General features: G+C 46.5%; 6 non-coding genes across 6 annotated transcripts; all 6 read left to right on the forward strand.

Annotated features, from left to right (window-relative positions):
• The first annotated feature begins 913 nt into the window (after positions 1-913).
• Positions 914-985, forward strand: trnag-ucc (transfer RNA glycine (anticodon UCC)). Its single transcript has one exon. It is a non-coding gene; the product is annotated as a tRNA-Gly (tRNA).
• A 3,618-nt stretch (positions 986-4,603) lies between these two features.
• Positions 4,604-4,675, forward strand: trnag-ucc (transfer RNA glycine (anticodon UCC)). The gene has a single exon. It is a non-coding gene; the product is annotated as a tRNA-Gly (tRNA).
• Positions 4,676-9,715: 5,040 nt separating this feature from the next.
• trnag-ucc (transfer RNA glycine (anticodon UCC)) lies at positions 9,716-9,787 on the forward strand. Its single transcript has one exon. It is a non-coding gene; the product is annotated as a tRNA-Gly (tRNA).
• Positions 9,788-13,405: 3,618 nt separating this feature from the next.
• trnag-ucc (transfer RNA glycine (anticodon UCC)) lies at positions 13,406-13,477 on the forward strand. The gene has a single exon. It is a non-coding gene; the product is annotated as a tRNA-Gly (tRNA).
• A 3,619-nt stretch (positions 13,478-17,096) lies between these two features.
• trnag-ucc (transfer RNA glycine (anticodon UCC)) lies at positions 17,097-17,168 on the forward strand. Its single transcript has one exon. It is a non-coding gene; the product is annotated as a tRNA-Gly (tRNA).
• Positions 17,169-20,793: 3,625 nt separating this feature from the next.
• On the forward strand, positions 20,794-20,865 carry trnag-ucc (transfer RNA glycine (anticodon UCC)). Its single transcript has one exon. It is a non-coding gene; the product is annotated as a tRNA-Gly (tRNA).
• The last annotated feature ends 593 nt before the right edge of the window (positions 20,866-21,458 follow it).

A 21,458-nucleotide genomic window follows, 5' to 3' on the forward strand; every position in this document is an offset into this window, starting at 1 on the left:
AAATTAATACATATTCCTCGAGAGGGTTCTGCTTCCCGAACTGTTACCCGGAATTCCCTCCTCTCCACAATTACTGCAGCGTGGCCTCAGTCTAATGGTTCCTCTGTTTTTGCCGTTTTTGTTTTCTAAGAAAACTCTTGAGAAGTTTTAGAAACTGAAAGAACTGCAGAATTACGTGGGGCATGGATAGGATAAATAGACAAAGTCTTTTCCCTGGGGTCGGGGAGTCCAGAACTAGAGGGCATAGGTTTAGTGTGAGAGGCGAAAGATATAAAAGCGACCAAAGGGTCAACGCTTTCATCCAGAGGGTGGTACGTGTGTGGAATGAGCTGCCAGAGGAAGTGGCGGAGGCTGGTACAATTGCAACATTTTCCAGGCATTTGGATGGGTATATGAATAGGAAGGGTTTGGAAGGATATGGGCCGGGTGCTGGCAGGTGGGACTAGATTGGGTTGGGATATCTGGTCGGCATGGGCAGGTTGGACCGAAGGGTCTGTTTCCGAGCTGCACATCTCTATCTCGATGACTATGTCTACGCTGTAAATCAGAAACCAAACCCGAAGTCGGTGGTAAAGCTGTATGAAGAGAAATCAGAGTTCACGTTTCGGTCCGGTGAACCTTTCTGAGAACTTGACAAGTTTTAATTGTGTGATCGTTCCAGGGTTGCCCTGGGATTTTCGTGCTATTTCTGTTATTGATTGATTTCAGATGATGAGAAATCCGAAATGCTGCTTTGTGTGTATTAAAAAGTGAGGCGGGGCATCAGGAGACCGATCCACTCAGTAAAACTCGGTCTTTGATGACTTCTCAATTCTAATATTTCACTGCAAAATTTCCAACAAAACAACAACGAAATTTCGAGTCAAGAACTATTATGGCACATCAGCTGATTTCTAGAGCGCTTCAGCCTGTAGCGATGGTGGTATAGTGGTGAGCATAGCTGCCTTCCAAGCAGTTGACCCGGGTTCGATTCCCGGCCATCGCAAGCAGTGCATTTTAACACCACTCCACAACCAAAAGAGCCGATCGATTCAGTGGGAATGAAACACCTCCGTCTGCACATCACATTGAGTCTGCCAGACCTCTGGAGTGCAGACACAACTTTGAAGTTGAGGATGTCCCCAGGAGGATTAAGGAGTCAAGTCGAATACGGTTCAAAGAAACATCAGTCATGGCAGAATTCCTTGGTTTTCCATCTTATTTCGAAAGAAATGTTTCCGGATTTCACTCATTTCAACATTACTCTCATTTTGTTTTTTGTGAACTACAGCCTAATATCAAGTGAAATGTGGGTGGGCAGTTCACAAATATCCAAACAACGTTATTTCTCATATCGAATCGGTCATGTTATTGTTTTAGGTGCAGGTCAGAAATAGGAGGAGTGGACACCAGCTGCTTTTATATTTCCAGTATGAGAAAATGATTCGATAAAACTCTGAGAGATGATAGAAGTGACCACACAGTGAGTGAAAGTTTAATCCAGGATAAAGTTAAAAATCACACAACACCAGATTACAGTCCAACAGCTTTACTTGGAAGCACTAGTTTTAGGAGTGCTCCGAAAGCTACTTGGACGATAACCTGGTATTGTGTGATTTTGAACTTTGTCCTCCCAGTCCACCACAGGCTCCTCCACGTCATCATCCGATATAGTCATCATGGATTTGTTAAGGGAAGGTAGTGTCTGATGAAGGTGACTGATTTTCTTTGAAGGATAAAGAATGGATGGAGTGTATCCGATGTAGATCAACCTGATGATAAGAAGGACCATAAGACGCAGTATTTATAGCAAAAGGATTACAGTTTAATGCAGCTGAAATGATATATTAAACACATTTAGGTTAAGCCTTTCATCTTTTATAATGGGTTTACTAGTTTCCGTTCTTTAATATAAGAACCTCAGAACCTTTTCAAAGTTACGTTGTCGAGATAACTTCAGGTTGTCTAACAAGAGATGCCATCTCAGCTCAGACAATGCATTAAAGGTGTGAGGTTAAAGTCTGTCTGTGTCCCAATCTTGAGTCAGACTGGTTCTCGCCTCCCAGTCGGAGAGCACTTCAGCGCTCTGTGCCTTTCGGTCTCGGACCCCTGGGTGACAATCCTGCAAGGCAGACTATGGGACAGCCAACAATGCAAAGTGGCCAAGCAGAGGCTGATAGTCAAGTTCGGTACCCATGGGGATGACTTTAACTGGGCACTTTGGTTCATGTCACACGACACGTGACAACACTGCACTGTATACTATTTCACGGACACTACACAAGTACACGCACACACACAAAAGCACACTCCTACCGACCCACACACACATGCATACCCTCTCTCAAACACAAGCTCTCTCTCATAAACTCACTCAAACACTTCCACATTCACAGCCACTCACGCACATTCTCACAAATTGATACCCCAGTACACTCACACACATGCACCTACACACACTCTCACACACCCGCATATCCCTACATGCATACACACACACACAGACACACACACACACAGCCACACACACCCACACATGCACCCACACACACACACATGCAGCCACACACACACGCATGCACCCACACACGCAGACACACACACACACACACACACATATACACACACACACACACACAGTCCCCCCCGCCCCCCCACCACACACACTGATTCCGGGTTCTCACGACTCTCAGCTGGAGACTATCATTGCCTGCAGACCCGACCTTCATCCCCCCACGACACCATGAAGGGTAACACTTGCTCATGCCCTTACACAGCCGTCCGTGCCCTCCCTTGACCCCGTCCTTTCCATCTTGCCCACCGCCCCTCCATGACGCTCTACCTCCTTCCTGCGCAGGGTTGCTCTGACAATGTCAATTTCACGTCCTTTGTCAATTTCCCTTCCTATGTCAATTTCACCGCACTACGTTTTCTTTTTCCCCTCACGAACCGGGATCACCCTACGCTGTGCTTGCTGACCCCACCCCCTACGTTTGCCTTCCCGGATAGCGCTTTGTGTTTCGTTGGAACCGCAGGAGTAGCTGCGGACGTTCTGCTTAAACCTGAGCGGATAACACTGTTCTGTTCGGAGACAGGGAGGTCTGTAGATGCTGGAGCCCGAAACATCGATTTCCCTGCTGTGCGTTTCCAGCAACACACTCTCGACACTGTTCTGCCACGACCCTGTCTCGGTTGCACACAATCCCATTCATCATTAAGGCGCCACGGCATCCCAAGGACTTGGGACCCATGGGAACTAAACGATGACAGCGGCCTCAGCACTCTGCACCCCCTGACCTTGGAAAGCCCATCTTGGTTCAGGTTACCTATCTAGGGCAGGGAGGGTTTTGCGTGCACTGCCTTCCCACATCAGTGGAAGCGACCTTCACTAAACAGCTGCCCATGACTACCCCTTGCTGTGAAGTTAAACATCACACGACACCAGGTTATAGTCCAACAGATTTTATTGGAAGCTCTAGATTTCGGACAACCACCTGATGAAGGAGCAGCGCTCCGAAAGCTAGTGCTTCCAATTAAACCTGTTGGTCTATAACCTGGTGTTGTGTGATTTTTAACTTTCTATACCCCAGTCCAACACTGGCATCTCCAAATCATGCCCTCCTGTGAAAACCCCTTACTGCTGACTGACACCTCCCCCTCTTCTACAAAGTAAAAGAGAAACCTGCAAATCTATCAACGGGATCGAACTTCAAATTAATACATATTCCTCGAGAGGGTTCTGCTTCCCGAACTGTTACCCGGAATTCCCTCCTCTCCACAATTACTGCAGCGTGGCCTCAGTCTAATGGTTCCTCTGTTTTTGCCGTTTTTGTTTTCTAAGAAAACTCTTGAGAAGTTTTAGAAACTGAAAGAACTGCAGAATTACGTGGGGCATGGATAGGATAAATAGACAAAGTCTTTTCCCTGGGGTCGGGGAGTCCAGAACTAGAGGGCATAGGTTTAGTGTGAGAGGCGAAAGATATAAAAGCGACCAAAGGGTCAACGCTTTCATCCAGAGGGTGGTACGTGTGTGGAATGAGCTGCCAGAGGAAGTGGCGGAGGCTGGTACAATTGCAACATTTTCCAGGCATTTGGATGGGTATATGAATAGGAAGGGTTTGGAAGGATATGGGCCGGGTGCTGGCAGGTGGGACTAGATTGGGTTGGGATATCTGGTCGGCATGGGCAGGTTGGACCGAAGGGTCTGTTTCCGAGCTGCACATCTCTATCTCGATGACTATGTCTACGCTGTAAATCAGAAACCAAACCCGAAGTCGGTGGTAAAGCTGTATGAAGAGAAATCAGAGTTCACGTTTCGGTCCGGTGAACCTTTCTGAGAACTTGACAAGTTTTAATTGTGTGATCGTTCCAGGGTTGCCCTGGGATTTTCGTGCTATTTCTGTTATTGATTGATTTCAGATGATGAGAAATCCGACATGCTGCTTTGTGTGTATTAAAAAGTGAGGCGGGGCATCAGGAGACCGATCCACTCAGTAAAACTCGGTCTTTGATGACTTCTCAATTCTAATATTTCACTGCAAAATTTCCAACAAAACAACAACGAAATTTCGAGTCAAGAACTATTATGGCACATCAGCTGATTTCTAGAGCGCTTCAGCCTGTAGCGATGGTGGTGTAGTGGTGAGCATAGCTGCCTTCCAAGCAGTTGACCCGGGTTCGATTCCCGGCCATCGCAAGCAGTGCATTTTAACACCACTCCACAACCAAAAGAGCCGATCGATTCAGTGGGAATGAAACACCTCCGTCTGCACATCACATTGAGTCTGCCAGACCTCTGGAGTGCAGACACAACTTTGAAGTTGAGGATGTCCCCAGGAGGATTAAGGAGTCAAGTCGAATACGGTTCAAAGAAACATCAGTCATGGCAGAATTCCTTGGTTTTCCATCTTATTTCGAAAGAAATGTTTCCGGATTTCACTCATTTCAACATTACTCTCATTTTGTTTTTTGTGAACTACAGCCTAATATCAAGTGAAATGTGGGTGGGCAGTTCACAAATATCCAAACAACGTTATTTCTCATATCGAATCGGTCATGTTATTGTTTTAGGTGCAGGTCAGAAATAGGAGGAGTGGACACCAGCTGCTTTTATATTTCCAGTATGAGAAAATGATTCGATAAAACTCTGAGAGATGATAGAAGTGACCACACAGTGAGTGAAAGTTTAATCCAGGATAAAGTTAAAAATCACACAACACCAGATTACAGTCCAACAGCTTTACTTGGAAGCACTAGTTTTAGGAGTGCTCCGAAAGCTACTTGGACGATAACCTGGTATTGTGTGATTTTGAACTTTGTCCTCCCCAGTCCACCACAGGCTCCTCCACGTCATCATCCGATATAGTCATCATGGATTTGTTAAGGGAAGGTAGTGTCTGATGAAGGTGACTGATTTTCTTTGAAGGATAAAGAATGGATGGAGTGTATCCGATGTAGATCAACCTGATGATAAGAAGGACCATAAGACGCAGTATTTATAGCAAAAGGATTACAGTTTAATGCAGCTGAAATGATATATTAAACACATTTAGGTTAAGCCTTTCATCTTTTATAATGGGTTTACTAGTTTCCGTTCTTTAATATAAGAACCTCAGAACCTTTTCAAAGTTACGTTGTCGAGATAACTTCAGGTTGTCTAACAAGAGATGCCATCTCAGCTCAGACAATGCATTAAAGGTGTGAGGTTAAAGTCTGTCTGTGTCCCAATCTTGAGTCAGACTGGTTCTAGCCTCCCAGTCGGAGAGCACTTCAGCGCTCTGTGCCTTTCGGTCTCGGACCCCTGGGTGACAATCCTGCAAGGCAGACTATGGGACAGCCAACAATGCAAAGTGGCCAAGCAGAGGCTGATAGTCAAGTTCGGTACCCATGGGGATGACTTTAACTGGGCACTTTGGTTCATGTCACACGACACGTGACAACACTGCACTGTATACTATTTCACGGACACTACACAAGTACACGCACACACACAAAAGCACACTCCTACCGACCCACACACACATGCATACCCTCTCTCAAACACAAGCTCTCTCTCATAAACTCACTCAAACACTTCCACATTCACAGCCACTCACGCACATTCTCACAAATTGATACCCCAGTACACTCTCACACACCCGCATATCCCTACATGCATACACACACACACAGACACACACACCTCCGTCTGCACATCACATTGAGTCTGCCAGACCTCTGGAGTGCAGACACAACTTTGAAGTTGAGGATGTCCCCAGGAGGATTAAGGAGTCAAGTCGAATACGGTTCAAAGAAACATCAGTCATGGCAGAATTCCTTGGTTTTCCATCTTATTTCGAAAGAAATGTTTCCGGATTTCACTCATTTCAACATTACTCTCATTTTGTTTTTTGTGAACTACAGCCTAATATCAAGTGAAATGTGGGTGGGCAGTTCACAAATATCCAAACAACGTTATTTCTCATATCGAATCGGTCATGTTATTGTTTTAGGTGCAGGTCAGAAATAGGAGGAGTGGACACCAGCTGCTTTTATATTTCCAGTATGAGAAAATGATTCGATAAAACTCTGAGAGATGATAGAAGTGACCACACAGTGAGTGAAAGTTTAATCCAGGATAAAGTTAAAAATCACACAACACCAGATTACAGTCCAACAGCTTTACTTGGAAGCACTAGTTTTAGGAGTGCTCCGAAAGCTACTTGGACGATAACCTGGTATTGTGTGATTTTGAACTTTGTCCTCCCCAGTCCACCACAGGCTCCTCCACGTCATCATCCGATATAGTCATCATGGATTTGTTAAGGGAAGGTAGTGTCTGATGAAGGTGACTGATTTTCTTTGAAGGATAAAGAATGGATGGAGTGTATCCGATGTAGATCAACCTGATGATAAGAAGGACCATAAGACGCAGTATTTATAGCAAAAGGATTACAGTTTAATGCAGCTGAAATGATATATTAAACACATTTAGGTTAAGCCTTTCATCTTTTATAATGGGTTTACTAGTTTCCGTTCTTTAATATAAGAACCTCAGAACCTTTTCAAAGTTACGTTGTCGAGATAACTTCAGGTTGTCTAACAAGAGATGCCATCTCAGCTCAGACAATGCATTAAAGGTGTGAGGTTAAAGTCTGTCTGTGTCCCAATCTTGAGTCAGACTGGTTCTAGCCTCCCAGTCGGAGAGCACTTCAGCGCTCTGTGCCTTTCGGTCTCGGACCCCTGGGTGACAATCCTGCAAGGCAGACTATGGGACAGCCAACAATGCAAAGTGGCCAAGCAGAGGCTGATAGTCAAGTTCGGTACCCATGGGGATGACTTTAACTGGGCACTTTGGTTCATGTCACACGACACGTGACAACACTGCACTGTATACTATTTCACGGACACTACACAAGTACACGCACACACACAAAAGCACACTCCTACCGACCCACACACACATGCATACCCTCTCTCAAACACAAGCTCTCTCTCATAAACTCACTCAAACACTTCCACATTCACAGCCACTCACGCACATTCTCACAAATTGATACCCCAGTACACTCACACACATGCACCTACACACACTCTCACACACCCGCATATCCCTACATGCATACACACACACACAGACACACACACACACAGCCACACACACCCACACATGCACCCACACACACACACACATGCAGCCACACACACACGCATGCACCCACACACGCAGACACACACACACACACACACACATATACACACACACACACACACAGTCCCCCCCGCCCCCCCCACACACACTGATTCCGGGTTCTCACGACTCTCAGCTGGAGACTATCATTGCCTGCAGACCCGACCTTCATCCCCCCACGACACCATGAAGGGTAACACTTGCTCATGCCCTTACACAGCCGTCTGTGCCCTCCCTTGACCCCGTCCTTTCCATCTTGCCCACCGCCCCTCCATGACGCTCTACCTCCTTCCTGCGCAGGTTTGCTCTGACAATGTCAATTTCACGTCCTTTGTCAATTTCACTTCCTATGTCAATTTCACCGCACTACGTTTTCTTTTTCCCCTCACGAACCGGGATCACCCTACGCTGTGCTTGCTGACCCCACCCCCTACGTTTGCCTTCCCGGATAGCGCTTTGTGTTTCGTTGGAACCGCAGGAGTAGCTGCGGACGTTCTGCTTAAACCTGAGCGGATAACACTGTTCTGCTCGGAGACAGGGAGGTCTGTAGATGCTGGAGCCCGAAACATCGATTTCCCTGCTGTGCGTTTCCAGCAACACACTCTCGACACTGTTCTGCCACGACCCTGTCTCGGTTGCACACAATCCCATTCATCATTAAGGCGCCACGGCATCCCAAGGACTTGGGACCCATGGGAACTAAATGATGACAGCGGCCTCAGCACTCTGCACCCCCTGACCTTGGAAAGCCCATCTTGGTTCAGGTTACCTATCTAGGGCAGGGAGGGTTTTGCGTGCACTGCCTTCCCACATCAGTGGAAGCGACCTTCACGAAACAGCTGCCCATGACTACCCCTTGCTGTGAAGTTAAACATCACACGACACCAGGTTATAGTCCAACAGATTTAATTGGAAGCTCTAGATTTCGGACAACCACCTGATGAAGGAGCAGCGCTCCGAAAGCTAGTGCTTCCAATTAAACCTGTTGGTCTATAACCTGGTGTTGTGTGATTTTTAACTTTCTATACCCCAGTCCAACACTGGCATCTCCAAATCATGCCCTCCTGTGAAAACCCCTTACTGCTGACTGACACCTCCCCCTCTTCTACAAAGTAAAAGAGAAACCTGCAAATCTATCAACGGGATCGAACTTCAAATTAATACATATTCCTCGAGAGGGTTCTGCTTCCCGAACTGTTACCCGGAATTCCCTCCTCTCCACAATTACTGCAGCGTGGCCTCAGTCTAATGGTTCCTCTGTTTTTGCCGTTTTTGTTTTCTAAGAAAACTCTTGAGAAGTTTTAGAAACTGAAAGAACTGCAGAATTACGTGGGGCATGGATAGGATAAATAGACAAAGTCTTTTCCCTGGGGTCGGGGAGTCCAGAACTAGAGGGCATAGGTTTAGTGTGAGAGGCGAAAGATATAAAAGCGACCAAAGGGTCAACGCTTTCATCCAGAGGGTGGTACGTGTGTGGAATGAGCTGCCAGAGGAAGTGGCGGAGGCTGGTACAATTGCAACATTTTCCAGGCATTTGGATGGGTATATGAATAGGAAGGGTTTGGAAGGATATGGGCCGGGTGCTGGCAGGTGGGACTAGATTGGGTTGGGATATCTGGTCGGCATGGGCAGGTTGGACCGAAGGGTCTGTTTCCGAGCTGCACATCTCTATCTCGATGACTATGTCTACGCTGTAAATCAGAAACCAAACCCGAAGTCGGTGGTAAAGCTGTATGAAGAGAAATCAGAGTTCACGTTTCGGTCCGGTGAACCTTTCTGAGAACTTGACAAGTTTTAATTGTGTGATCGTTCCAGGGTTGCCCTGGGATTTTCGTGCTATTTCTGTTATTGATTGATTTCAGATGATGAGAAATCCGAAATGCTGCTTTGTGTGTATTAAAAAGTGAGGCGGGGCATCAGGAGACCGATCCACTCAGTAAAACTCGGTCTTTGATGACTTCTCAATTCTAATATTTCACTGCAAAATTTCCAACAAAACAACAACGAAATTTCGAGTCAAGAACTATTATGGCACATCAGCTGATTTCTAGAGCGCTTCAGCCTGTAGCGATGGTGGTATAGTGGTGAGCATAGCTGCCTTCCAAGCAGTTGACCCGGGTTCGATTCCCGGCCATCGCAAGCAGTGCATTTTAACACCACTCCACAACCAAAAGAGCCGATCGATTCAGTGGGAATGAAACACCTCCGTCTGCACATCACATTGAGTCTGCCAGACCTCTGGAGTGCAGACACAACTTTGAAGTTGAGGATGTCCCCAGGAGGATTAAGGAGTCAAGTCGAATACGGTTCAAAGAAACATCAGTCATGGCAGAATTCCTTGGTTTTCCATCTTATTTCGAAAGAAATGTTTCCGGATTTCACTCATTTCAACATTACTCTCATTTTGTTTTTTGTGAACTACAGCCTAATATCAAGTGAAATGTGGGTGGGCAGTTCACAAATATCCAAACAACGTTATTTCTCATATCGAATCGGTCATGTTATTGTTTTAGGTGCAGGTCAGAAATAGGAGGAGTGGACACCAGCTGCTTTTATATTTCCAGTATGAGAAAATGATTCGATAAAACTCTGAGAGATGATAGAAGTGACCACACAGTGAGTGAAAGTTTAATCCAGGATAAAGTTAAAAATCACACAACACCAGATTACAGTCCAACAGCTTTACTTGGAAGCACTAGTTTTAGGAGTGCTCCGAAAGCTACTTGGACGATAACCTGGTATTGTGTGATTTTGAACTTTGTCCTCCCAGTCCACCACAGGCTCCTCCACGTCATCATCCGATATAGTCATCATGGATTTGTTAAGGGAAGGTAGTGTCTGATGAAGGTGACTGATTTTCTTTGAAGGATAAAGAATGGATGGAGTGTATCCGATGTAGATCAACCTGATGATAAGAAGGACCATAAGACGCAGTATTTATAGCAAAAGGATTACAGTTTAATGCAGCTGAAATGATATATTAAACACATTTAGGTTAAGCCTTTCATCTTTTATAATGGGTTTACTAGTTTCCGTTCTTTAATATAAGAACCTCAGAACCTTTTCAAAGTTACGTTGTCGAGATAACTTCAGGTTGTCTAACAAGAGATGCCATCTCAGCTCAGACAATGCATTAAAGGTGTGAGGTTAAAGTCTGTCTGTGTCCCAATCTTGAGTCAGACTGGTTCTCGCCTCCCAGTCGGAGAGCACTTCAGCGCTCTGTGCCTTTCGGTCTCGGGCCCCTGGGTGACAATCCTGCAAGGCAGACTATGGGACAGCCAACAATGCAAAGTGGCCAAGCAGAGGCTGATAGTCAAGTTCGGTACCCATGGGGATGACTTTAACTGGGCACTTTGGTTCATGTCACACGACACGTGACAACACTGCACTGTATACTATTTCACGGACACTACACAAGTACACGCACACACACAAAAGCACACTCCTACCGACCCACACACACATGCATACCCTCTCTCAAACACAAGCTCTCTCTCATAAACTCACTCAAACACTTCCACATTCACAGCCACTCACGCACATTCTCACAAATTGATACCCCAGTACACTCACACACATGCACCTACACACACTCTCACACACCCGCATATCCCTACATGCATACACACACACACAGACACACACACACACAGCCACACACACCCACACATGCACCCACACACACACACATGCAGCCACACACACACGCATGCACCCACACACGCAGACACACACACACACACACACACATATACACACACACACACACACAGTCCCCCCCGCCCCCCCACCACACACACTGATTCCGGGTTCTCACGACTCTCAGCTGGAGACTATCATTGCCTGCAGACCCGACCTTCATCCCCCCACGACACCATGAAGGGTAACACTTGCTCATGCCCTTACACAGCCGTCCGTGCCCTCCCTTGACCCCGTCCTTTCCATCTTGCCCACCGCCCCTCCATGACGCTCTACCTCCTTCCTGCGCAGGGTTGCTCTGACAATGTCAATTTCACGTCCTTTGTCAATTTCCCTTCCTATGTCAATTTCACCGCACTACGTTTTCTTTTTCCCCTCACGAACCGGGATCACCCTACGCTGTGCTTGCTGACCCCACCCCCTACGTTTGCCTTCCCGGATAGCGCTTTGTGTTTCGTTGGAACCGCAGGAGTAGCTGCGGACGTTCTGCTTAAACCTGAGCGGATAACACTGTTCTGTTCGGAGACAGGGAGGTCTGTAGATGCTGGAGCCCGAAACATCGATTTCCCTGCTGTGCGTTTCCAGCAACACACTCTCGACACTGTTCTGCCACGACCCTGTCTCGGTTGCACACAATCCCATTCATCATTAAGGCGCCACGGCATCCCAAGGACTTGGGACCCATGGGAACTAAACGATGACAGCGGCCTCAGCACTCTGCACCCCCTGACCTTGGAAAGCCCATCTTGGTTCAGGTTACCTATCTAGGGCAGGGAGGGTTTTGCGTGCACTGCCTTCCCACATCAGTGGAAGCGACCTTCACTAAACAGCTGCCCATGACTACCCCTTGCTGTGAAGTTAAACATCACACGACACCAGGTTATCGTCCAACAGATTTTATTGGAAGCTCTAGATTTCGGACAACCACCTGATGAAGGAGCAGCGCTCCGAAAGCTAGTGCTTCCAATTAAACCTGTTGGTCTATAACCTGGTGTTGTGTGATTTTTAACTTTCTATACCCCAGTCCAACACTGGCATCTCCAAATCATGCCCTCCTGTGAAAACCCCTGACTGCTGACTGACACCTCCCCCTCTTCTACAAAGTAAAAGAGAAACCTGCAAATCTATCAACGGGATCGAACTTCAAATTAATACATATTCCTCGAGAGGGTTCTGCTTCCCGAACTGTTACCCGGAATTCCCTCCACTCCACAATTACTGCAGCGTGGCCTCAGTCTAATGGTTCCTCTGTTTTTGCCGTTTTTGTTTTCTAAGAAAACTCTTGAGAAGTTTTAGAAACTGAAAGAACTGCAGAATTACGTGGGGCATGGATAGGATAAATAGACAAAGTCTTTTCCCTGGGGTCGGGGAGTCCAGAACTAGAGGGCATAGGTTTAGTGTGAGAGGCGAAAGATATAAAAGCGACCAAAGGGTCAACGCTTTCATCCAGAGGGTGGTACGTGTGTGGAATGAGCTGCCAGAGGAAGTGGCGGAGGCTGGTACAATTGCAACATTTTCCAGGCATTTGGATGGGTATATGAATAGGAAGGGTTTGGAAGGATATGGGCCGGGTGCTGGCAGGTGGGACTAGATTGGGTTGGGATATCTGGTCGGCATGGGCAGGTTGGACCGAAGGGTCTGTTTCCGAGCTGCACATCTCTATCTCGATGACTATGTCTACGCTGTAAATCAGAAACCAAACCCGAAGTCGGTGGTAAAGCTGTATGAAGAGAAATCAGAGTTCACGTTTCGGTCCGGTGAACCTTTCTGAGAACTTGACAAGTTTTAATTGTGTGATCGTTCCAGGGTTGCCCTGGGATTTTCGTGCTATTTCTGTTATTGATTGATTTCAGATGATGAGAAATCCGAAATGCTGCTTTGTGTGTATTAAAAAGTGAGGCGGGGCATCAGGAGACCGATCCACTCAGTAAAACTCGGTCTTTGATGACTTCTCAATTCTAATATTTCACTGCAAAATTTCCAACAAAACAACAACGAAATTTCGAGTCAAGAACTATTATGGCACATCAGCTGATTTCTAGAGCGCTTCAGCCTGTAGCGATGGTGGTATAGTGGTGAGCATAGCTGCCTTCCAAGCAGTTGACCCGGGTTCGATTCCCGGCCATCGCAAGCAGTGCATTTTAACACCACTCCACAACCAAAAGAGCCGATCGATTGAGTGGGAATGAAACACCTCCGTCTGCACATCACATTGAGTCTGCCAGACCTCTGGAGTGCAGACACAACTTTGAAGTTGAGGATGTCCCCAGGAGGATTAAGGAGTCAAGTCGAATACGGTTCAAAGAAACATCAGTCATGGCAGAATTCCTTGGTTTTCCATCTTATTTCGAAAGAAATGTTTCCGGATTTCACTCATTTCAACATTACTCTCATTTTGTTTTTTGTGAACTACAGCCTAATATCAAGTGAAATGTGGGTGGGCAGTTCACAAATATCCAAACAACGTTATTTCTCATATCGAATCGGTCATGTTATTGTTTTAGGTGCAGGTCAGAAATAGGAGGAGTGGACACCAGCTGCTTTTATATTTCCAGTATGAGAAAATGATTCGATAAAACTCTGAGAGATGATAGAAGTGACCACACAGTGAGTGAAAGTTTAATCCAGGATAAAGTTAAAAATCACACAACACCAGATTACAGTCCAACAGCTTTACTTGGAAGCACTAGTTTTAGGAGTGCTCCGAAAGCTACTTGGACGATAACCTGGTATTGTGTGATTTTGAACTTTGTCCTCCCCAGTCCACCACAGGCTCCTCCACGTCATCATCCGATATAGTCATCATGGATTTGTTAAGGGAAGGTAGTGTCTGATGAAGGTGACTGATTTTCTTTGAAGGATAAAGAATGGATGGAGTGTATCCGATGTAGATCAACCTGATGATAAGAAGGACCATAAGACGCAGTATTTATAGCAAAAGGATTACAGTTTAATGCAGCTGAAATGATATATTAAACACATTTAGGTTAAGCCTTTCATCTTTTATAATGGGTTTACTAGTTTCCGTTCTTTAATATAAGAACCTCAGAACCTTTTCAAAGTTACGTTGTCGAGATAACTTCAGGTTGTCTAACAAGAGATGCCATCTCAGCTCAGACAATGCATTAAAGGTGTGAGGTTAAAGTCTGTCTGTGTCCCAATCTTGAGTCAGACTGGTTCTAGCCTCCCAGTCGGAGAGCACTTCAGCGCTCTGTGCCTTTCGGTCTCGGACCCCTGGGTGACAATCCTGCAAGGCAGACTATGGGACAGCCAACAATGCAAAGTGGCCAAGCAGAGGCTGATAGTCAAGTTCGGTACCCATGGGGATGACTTTAACTGGGCACTTTGGTTCATGTCACACGACACGTGACAACACTGCACTGTATACTATTTCACGGACACTACACAAGTACACGCACACACACAAAAGCACACTCCTACCGACCCACACACACATGCATACCCTCTCTCAAACACAAGCTCTCTCTCATAAACTCACTCAAACACTTCCACATTCACAGCCACTCACGCACATTCTCACAAATTGATACCCCAGTACACTCACACACATGCACCTACACACACTCTCACACACCCGCATATCCCTACATGCATACACACACACACAGACACACACACACACAGCCACACACACCCACACATGCACCCAAACACACACACATGCAGCCACACACACACGCATGCACCCACACACGCAGACACACACACACACACACACACACATATACACACACACACACACACAGTCCCCCCCGCCCCCCCCACACACACTGATTCCGGGTTCTCACGACTCTCAGCTGGAGACTATCATTGCCTGCAGACCCGACCTTCATCCCCCCACGACACCATGAAGGGTAACACTTGCTCATGCCCTTACACAGCCGTCTGTGCCCTCCCTTGACCCCGTCCTTTCCATCTTGCCCACCGCCCCTCCATGACGCTCTACCTCCTTCCTGCGCAGGTTTGCTCTGACAATGTCAATTTCACGTCCTTTGTCAATTTCACTTCCTATGTCAATTTCACCGCACTACGTTTTCTTTTTCCCCTCACGAACCGGGATCACCCTACGCTGTGCTTGCTGACCCCACCCCCTACGTTTGCCTTCCCGGATAGCGCTTTGTGTTTCGTTGGAACCGCAGGAGTAGCTGCGGACGTTCTGCTTAAACCTGAGCGGATAACACTGTTCTGCTCGGAGACAGGGAGGTCTGTAGATGCTGGAGCCCGAAACATCGATTTCCCTGCTGTGCGTTTCCAGCAACACACTCTCGACACTGTTCTGCCACGACCCTGTCTCGGTTGCACACAATCCCATTCATCATTAAGGCGCCACGGCATCCCAAGGACTTGGGACCCATGGGAACTAAATGATGACAGCGGCCTCAGCACTCTGCACCCCCTGACCTTGGAAAGCCCATCTTGGTTCAGGTTACCTATCTAGGGCAGGGAGGGTTTTGCGTGCACTGCCTTCCCACATCAGTGGAAGCGACCTTCACGAAACAGCTGCCCATGACTACCCCTTGCTGTGAAGTTAAACATCACACGACACCAGGTTATAGTCCAACAGATTTAATTGGAAGCTCTAGATTTCGGACAACCACCTGATGAAGGAGCAGCGCTCCGAAAGCTAGTGCTTCCAATTAAACCTGTTGGTCTATAACCTGGTGTTGTGTGATTTTTAACTTTCTATACCCCAGTCCAACACTGGCATCTCCAAATCATGCCCTCCTGTGAAAACCCCTTACTGCTGACTGACACCTCCCCCTCTTCTACAAAGTAAAAGAGAAACCTGCAAATCTATCAACGGGATCGAACTTCAAATTAATACATATTCCTCGAGAGGGTTCTGCTTCCCGAACTGTTACCCGGAATTCCCTCCTCTCCACAATTACTGCAGCGTGGCCTCAGTCTAATGGTTCCTCTGTTTTTGCCGTTTTTGTTTTCTAAGAAAACTCTTGAGAAGTTTTAGAAACTGAAAGAACTGCAGAATTATGTGGGGCATGGATAGGATAAATAGACAAAGTCTTTTCCCTGGGGTCGGGGAGTCCAGAACTAGAGGGCATAGGTTTAGTGTGAGAGGCGAAAGATATAAAAGCGACCAAAGGGTCAACGCTTTCATCCAGAGGGTGGTACGTGTGTGGAATGAGCTGCCAGAGGAAGTGGCGGAGGCTGGTACAATTGCAACATTTTCCAGGCATTTGGATGGGTATATGAATAGGAAGGGTTTGGAAGGATATGGGCCGGGTGCTGGCAGGTGGGACTAGATTGGGTTGGGATATCTGGTCGGCATGGGCAGGTTGGACCGAAGGGTCTGTTTCCGAGCTGTACATCTCTATCTCGATGACTATGTCTACGCTGTAAATCAGAAACCAAACCCGAAGTCGGTGGTTAAGCTGTATGAAGAGAAATCAGAGTTCACGTTTCGGTCCAGTGAACATTTATGAGAACTTGACAAGTTTTAATTGTGTGATCGTTCCAGGGTTGCCCTGGGATTTTCGTGCTATTTCTGTTATTGATTGATTTCAGATGATGAGAAATCCGAAATGCTGCTTTGTGTGTATTAAAAAGTGAGGCGGGGCATCAGGAGACCGATCCACTCAGTAAAACTCGGTCTTTGATGACTTCTCAATTCTAATATTTCACTGCAAAATTTCCAACAAAACAACAACGAAATTTCGAGTCAAGAACTATTATGGCACATCAGCTGATTTCTAGAGCGCTTCAGCCTGTCGCGATGGTGGTATAGTGGTGAGCATAGCTGCCTTCCAAGCAGTTGACCCGGGTTCGATTCCCGGCCATCGCAAGCAGTGCATCTTAACACCACTCCACAACCAAAAGAGCCGATCGATTCAGTGGGAATGAAACACCTCCGTCTGCACATCACATTGAGTCTGCCAGACCTCTGGAGTGCAGACACAACTTTGAAGTTGAGGATGTGCCCAGGAGGATTAAGGAGTCAAGTCGAACACGGTTCAAAGAAACACGAGTCATGGCAGAATTCCTTGGTTTTCCATCTTATTTCGAAAGAAATGTTTCCGGATTTCACTCATTTCAACATTACTCTCATTTTGTTTTTTGTGAACTACAGCCTAATATCAAGTGAAATGTGGGTGGACAGTTCACAAATATCCAAACAACGTTATTTCTCATATCGAATCGGTAATGTTATTGTTTTAGGTGCAGGTCAGAAATAGGAGGAGTGGACACCAGCTGCTTTTATATTTCCAGTATGAGAAAATGATTCGATAAAACTCTGAGAGATGATAGAAGTGACCACACAGTGAGTGAAAGTTTAATCCAGGATAAAGTTAAAAATCACACAACGCCAGATTACAGTCCAACAGCTTTACTTGGAAGCACTAATTTTAGGAGTGCTCCGAAAGCTACTTGGACGATAACCTGGTATTGTGTGATTTTGAACTTTGTCCTCCCCAGTCCACCACAGGCTCCTCCACGTCATCATCCGATATAGTCATCATGGATTTGTTAAGGGAAGGTAGTGTCTGATGAAGGTGACTGATTTTCTTTGAAGGATAAAGAATGGATGGAGTGTATCCGATGTAGATCAACCTGATGATAAGAAGGACCATAAGACGCAGTATTTATAGCAAAAGGATTACAGTTTAATGCAGCTGAAATGATATATTAAACACATTTAGGTTAAGCCTTTCATCTTTTATAATGGGTTTACTAGTTTCCGTTCTTTAATATAAGAACCTCAGAACCTTTTCAAAGTTACGTTGTCGAGATAACTTCAGGTTGTCTAACAAGAGATGCCATCTCAGCTCAGACAATGCATTAAAGGTGTGAGGTTAAAGTCTGTCTGTGTCCCAATCTTGAGTCAGACTGGTTCTCGCCTCCCAGTCGGAGAGCACTTCAGCGCTCTGTGCCTTTCGGTCTCGGACCCCTGGGTGACAATCCTACAAGGCAGACTATGGGACAGCCAACAATGCAAAGTGGCCAAGCAGAGGCTGATAGTCAAGTTCGGTACCCATGGGGATGACTTTAACTGGGCACTTTGGTTCATGTCACACGACACGTGACAACACTGCACTGTATACTATTTCACGGACACTACACAAGTACACGCACACACACAAAAGCACACTCCTACCGACCCACACACACATGCATACCCTCTCTCAAACACAAGCTCTCTCTCATAAACTCACTCAAACACTTCCACATTCACAGCCACTCACGCACATTCTCACAAATTGATACCCCAGTACACTCACACACATGCACCTACACACACTCTCACACACCCGCATATCCCTACATGCATACACACACACACAGACACACACACACACAGCCACACACACCCACACATGCACCCACACACACACACACACATGCAGCCACACACACACGCATGCACCCACACACGCAGACACACACACACACACACACACATATACACACACACACACACACACAGTCCCCCCCGCCCCCCCACCACACACACTGATTCCGGGTTCTCACGACTCTCAGCTGGAGACTATCATTGCCTGCAGACCCGATCTTCATCCCCCCACGACACCATGAAGGGTAACACTTGCTCATGCCCTTACACAGCCGTCTGTGCCCTCCCTTGACCCCGTCCTTTCCATCTTGCCCACCGCCCTTCCATGCCCCTCTACCTCCTTCCTGCGCAGGGTTGCTCTGACAATGTCAATTTCACGTCCTTTGTCAATTTCACTTCCTATGTCAATTTCACCGCACTACGTTTTCTTTTTCCCCTCACGAACCGGGATCACCCTACGCTGTGCTTGCTGACCCCACCCCCTACGTTTGCCTTCCCGGATAGCGCTTTGTGTTTCGTTGGAACCGCAGGAGTAGCTGCGGACGATCTGCTTAAACCTGAGCGGATAACACTGTTGTGTTCGGAGACAGGGAGGTCTGTAGATGCTGGAGCCCGAAACATCGATTTCCCTGCTGTGCGTTTCCAGCAACACACTCTCGACACTGTTCTGCCACGACCCTGTCTCGGTTGCACACAATCCCATTCATCATTAAGGCGCCACGGCATCCCAAGGACTTGGGACCCATGGGAACTAAACGATGACAGCGGCCTCAGCACTCTGCACCCCCTGACCTTGGAAAGCCCATCTTGGTTCAGGTTACCTATCTAGGGCAGGGAGGGTTTTGCGTGCACTGCCTTCCCACATCAGTGGAAGCGACCTTCACTAAACAGCTGCCCATGACTACCCCTTGCTGTGAAGTTAAACATCACACGACACCAGGTTATAGTCCAACAGATTTAATTGGAAGCTCTAGATTTCGGACAACCACCTGATGAAGGAGCAGCGCTCCGAAAGCTAGTGCTTCCAATTAAACCTGTTGGTCTATAACCTGGTGTTGTGTGATTTTTAACTTTCTATACCCCAGTCCAACACTGGCATCTCCAAATCATGCCCTCCTGTGAAAACCCATTACTGCTGACTGACACCTCCCCCTCTTCTACAAAGTAAAAGAGAAACCTGCAAATCTATCAACGGGATCGAACTTCAAATTAATACATATTCCTCGAGAGGGTTCTGCTTCCCGAACTGTTACCCGGAATTCCCTCCTCTCCACAATTACTGCAGCGTGGCCTCAGTCTAATGGTTCCTCTGTTTTTGCCGTTTTTGTTTTCTAAGAAAACTCTTGAGAAGTTTTAGAAACTGAAAGAACTGCAGAATTACGTGGGGCATGGATAGGATAAATAGACAAAGTCTTTTCCCTGGGGTCGGGGAGTCCAGAACTAGAGGGCATAGGTTTAGTGTGAGAGGCGAAAGATATAAAAGCGACCAAAGGGTCAACGCTTTCATCCAGAGGGTGGTACGTGTGTGGAATGAGCTGCCAGAGGAAGTGGCGGAGGCTGGTACAATTGCAACATTTTCCAGGCATTTGGATGGATATATGAATAGGAAGGGTTTGGAAGGATATGGGCCGGGTGCTGGCAGGTGGGACTAGATTGGGTTGGGATATCTGGTCGGCATGGGCAGGTTGGACCGAAGGGTCTGTTTCCGAGCTGCACATCTCTATCTCGATGACTATGTCTACGCTGTAAATCAGAAACCAAACCCGAAGTCGGTGGTAAAGCTGTATGAAGAGAAATCAGAGTTCACGTTTCGGTCCGGTGAACCTTTCTGAGAACTTGACAAGTTTTAATTGTGTGATCGTTCCAGGGTTGCCCTGGGATTTTCGTGCTATTTCTGTTATTGATTGATTTCAGATGATGAGAAATCCGAAATGCTGCTTTGTGTGTATTAAAAAGTGAGGCGGGGCATCAGGAGACCGATCCACTCAGTAAAACTCGGTCTTTGATGACTTCTCAATTCTAATATTTCACTGCAAAATTTCCAACAAAACAACAACGAAATTTCGAGTCAAGAACTATTATGGCACATCAGCTGATTTCTAGAGCGCTTCAGCCTGTAGCGATGGTGGTATAGTGGTGAGCATAGCTGCCTTCCAAGCAGTTGACCCGGGTTCGATTCCCGGCCATCGCAAGCAGTGCATTTTAACACCACTCCACAACCAAAAGAGCCGATCGATTCAGTGGGAATGAAACACCTCCGTCTGCACATCACATTGAGTCTGCCAGACCTCTGGAGTGCAGACACAACTTTGAAGTTGAGGATGTGCCCAGGAGGATTAAGGAGTCAAGTCGAACACGGTTCAAAGAAACACGAGTCATGGCAGAATTCCTTGGTTTTCCATCTTATTTCGAAAGAAATGTTTCCGGATTTCACTCATTTCAACATTACTCTCATTTTGTTTTTTGTGAACTACAGCCTAATATCAAGTGAAATGTGGGTGGACAGTTCACAAATATCCAAACAACCTTATTTCTCATATCGAATCGGTAATGTTATTGTTTTAGGTGCAGGTCAGAAATAGGAGGAGTGGACACCAGCTGCTTTTATATTTCCAGTATGAGAAAATGATTCGATAAAACTCTGAGAGATGATAGAAGTGACCACACAGTGAGTGAAAGTTTAATCCAGGATAAAGTTAAAAATCACACAACACCAGATTACAGTCCAACAGCTTTACTTGGAAGCACTAGTTTTAGGAGTGCTCCGAAAGCTACTTGGACGAT

Source organism: Chiloscyllium punctatum, chromosome 15, assembly GCF_047496795.1.
Source record: "Chiloscyllium punctatum isolate Juve2018m chromosome 15, sChiPun1.3, whole genome shotgun sequence".
NCBI lineage: Eukaryota > Metazoa > Chordata > Chondrichthyes > Orectolobiformes > Hemiscylliidae > Chiloscyllium > Chiloscyllium punctatum.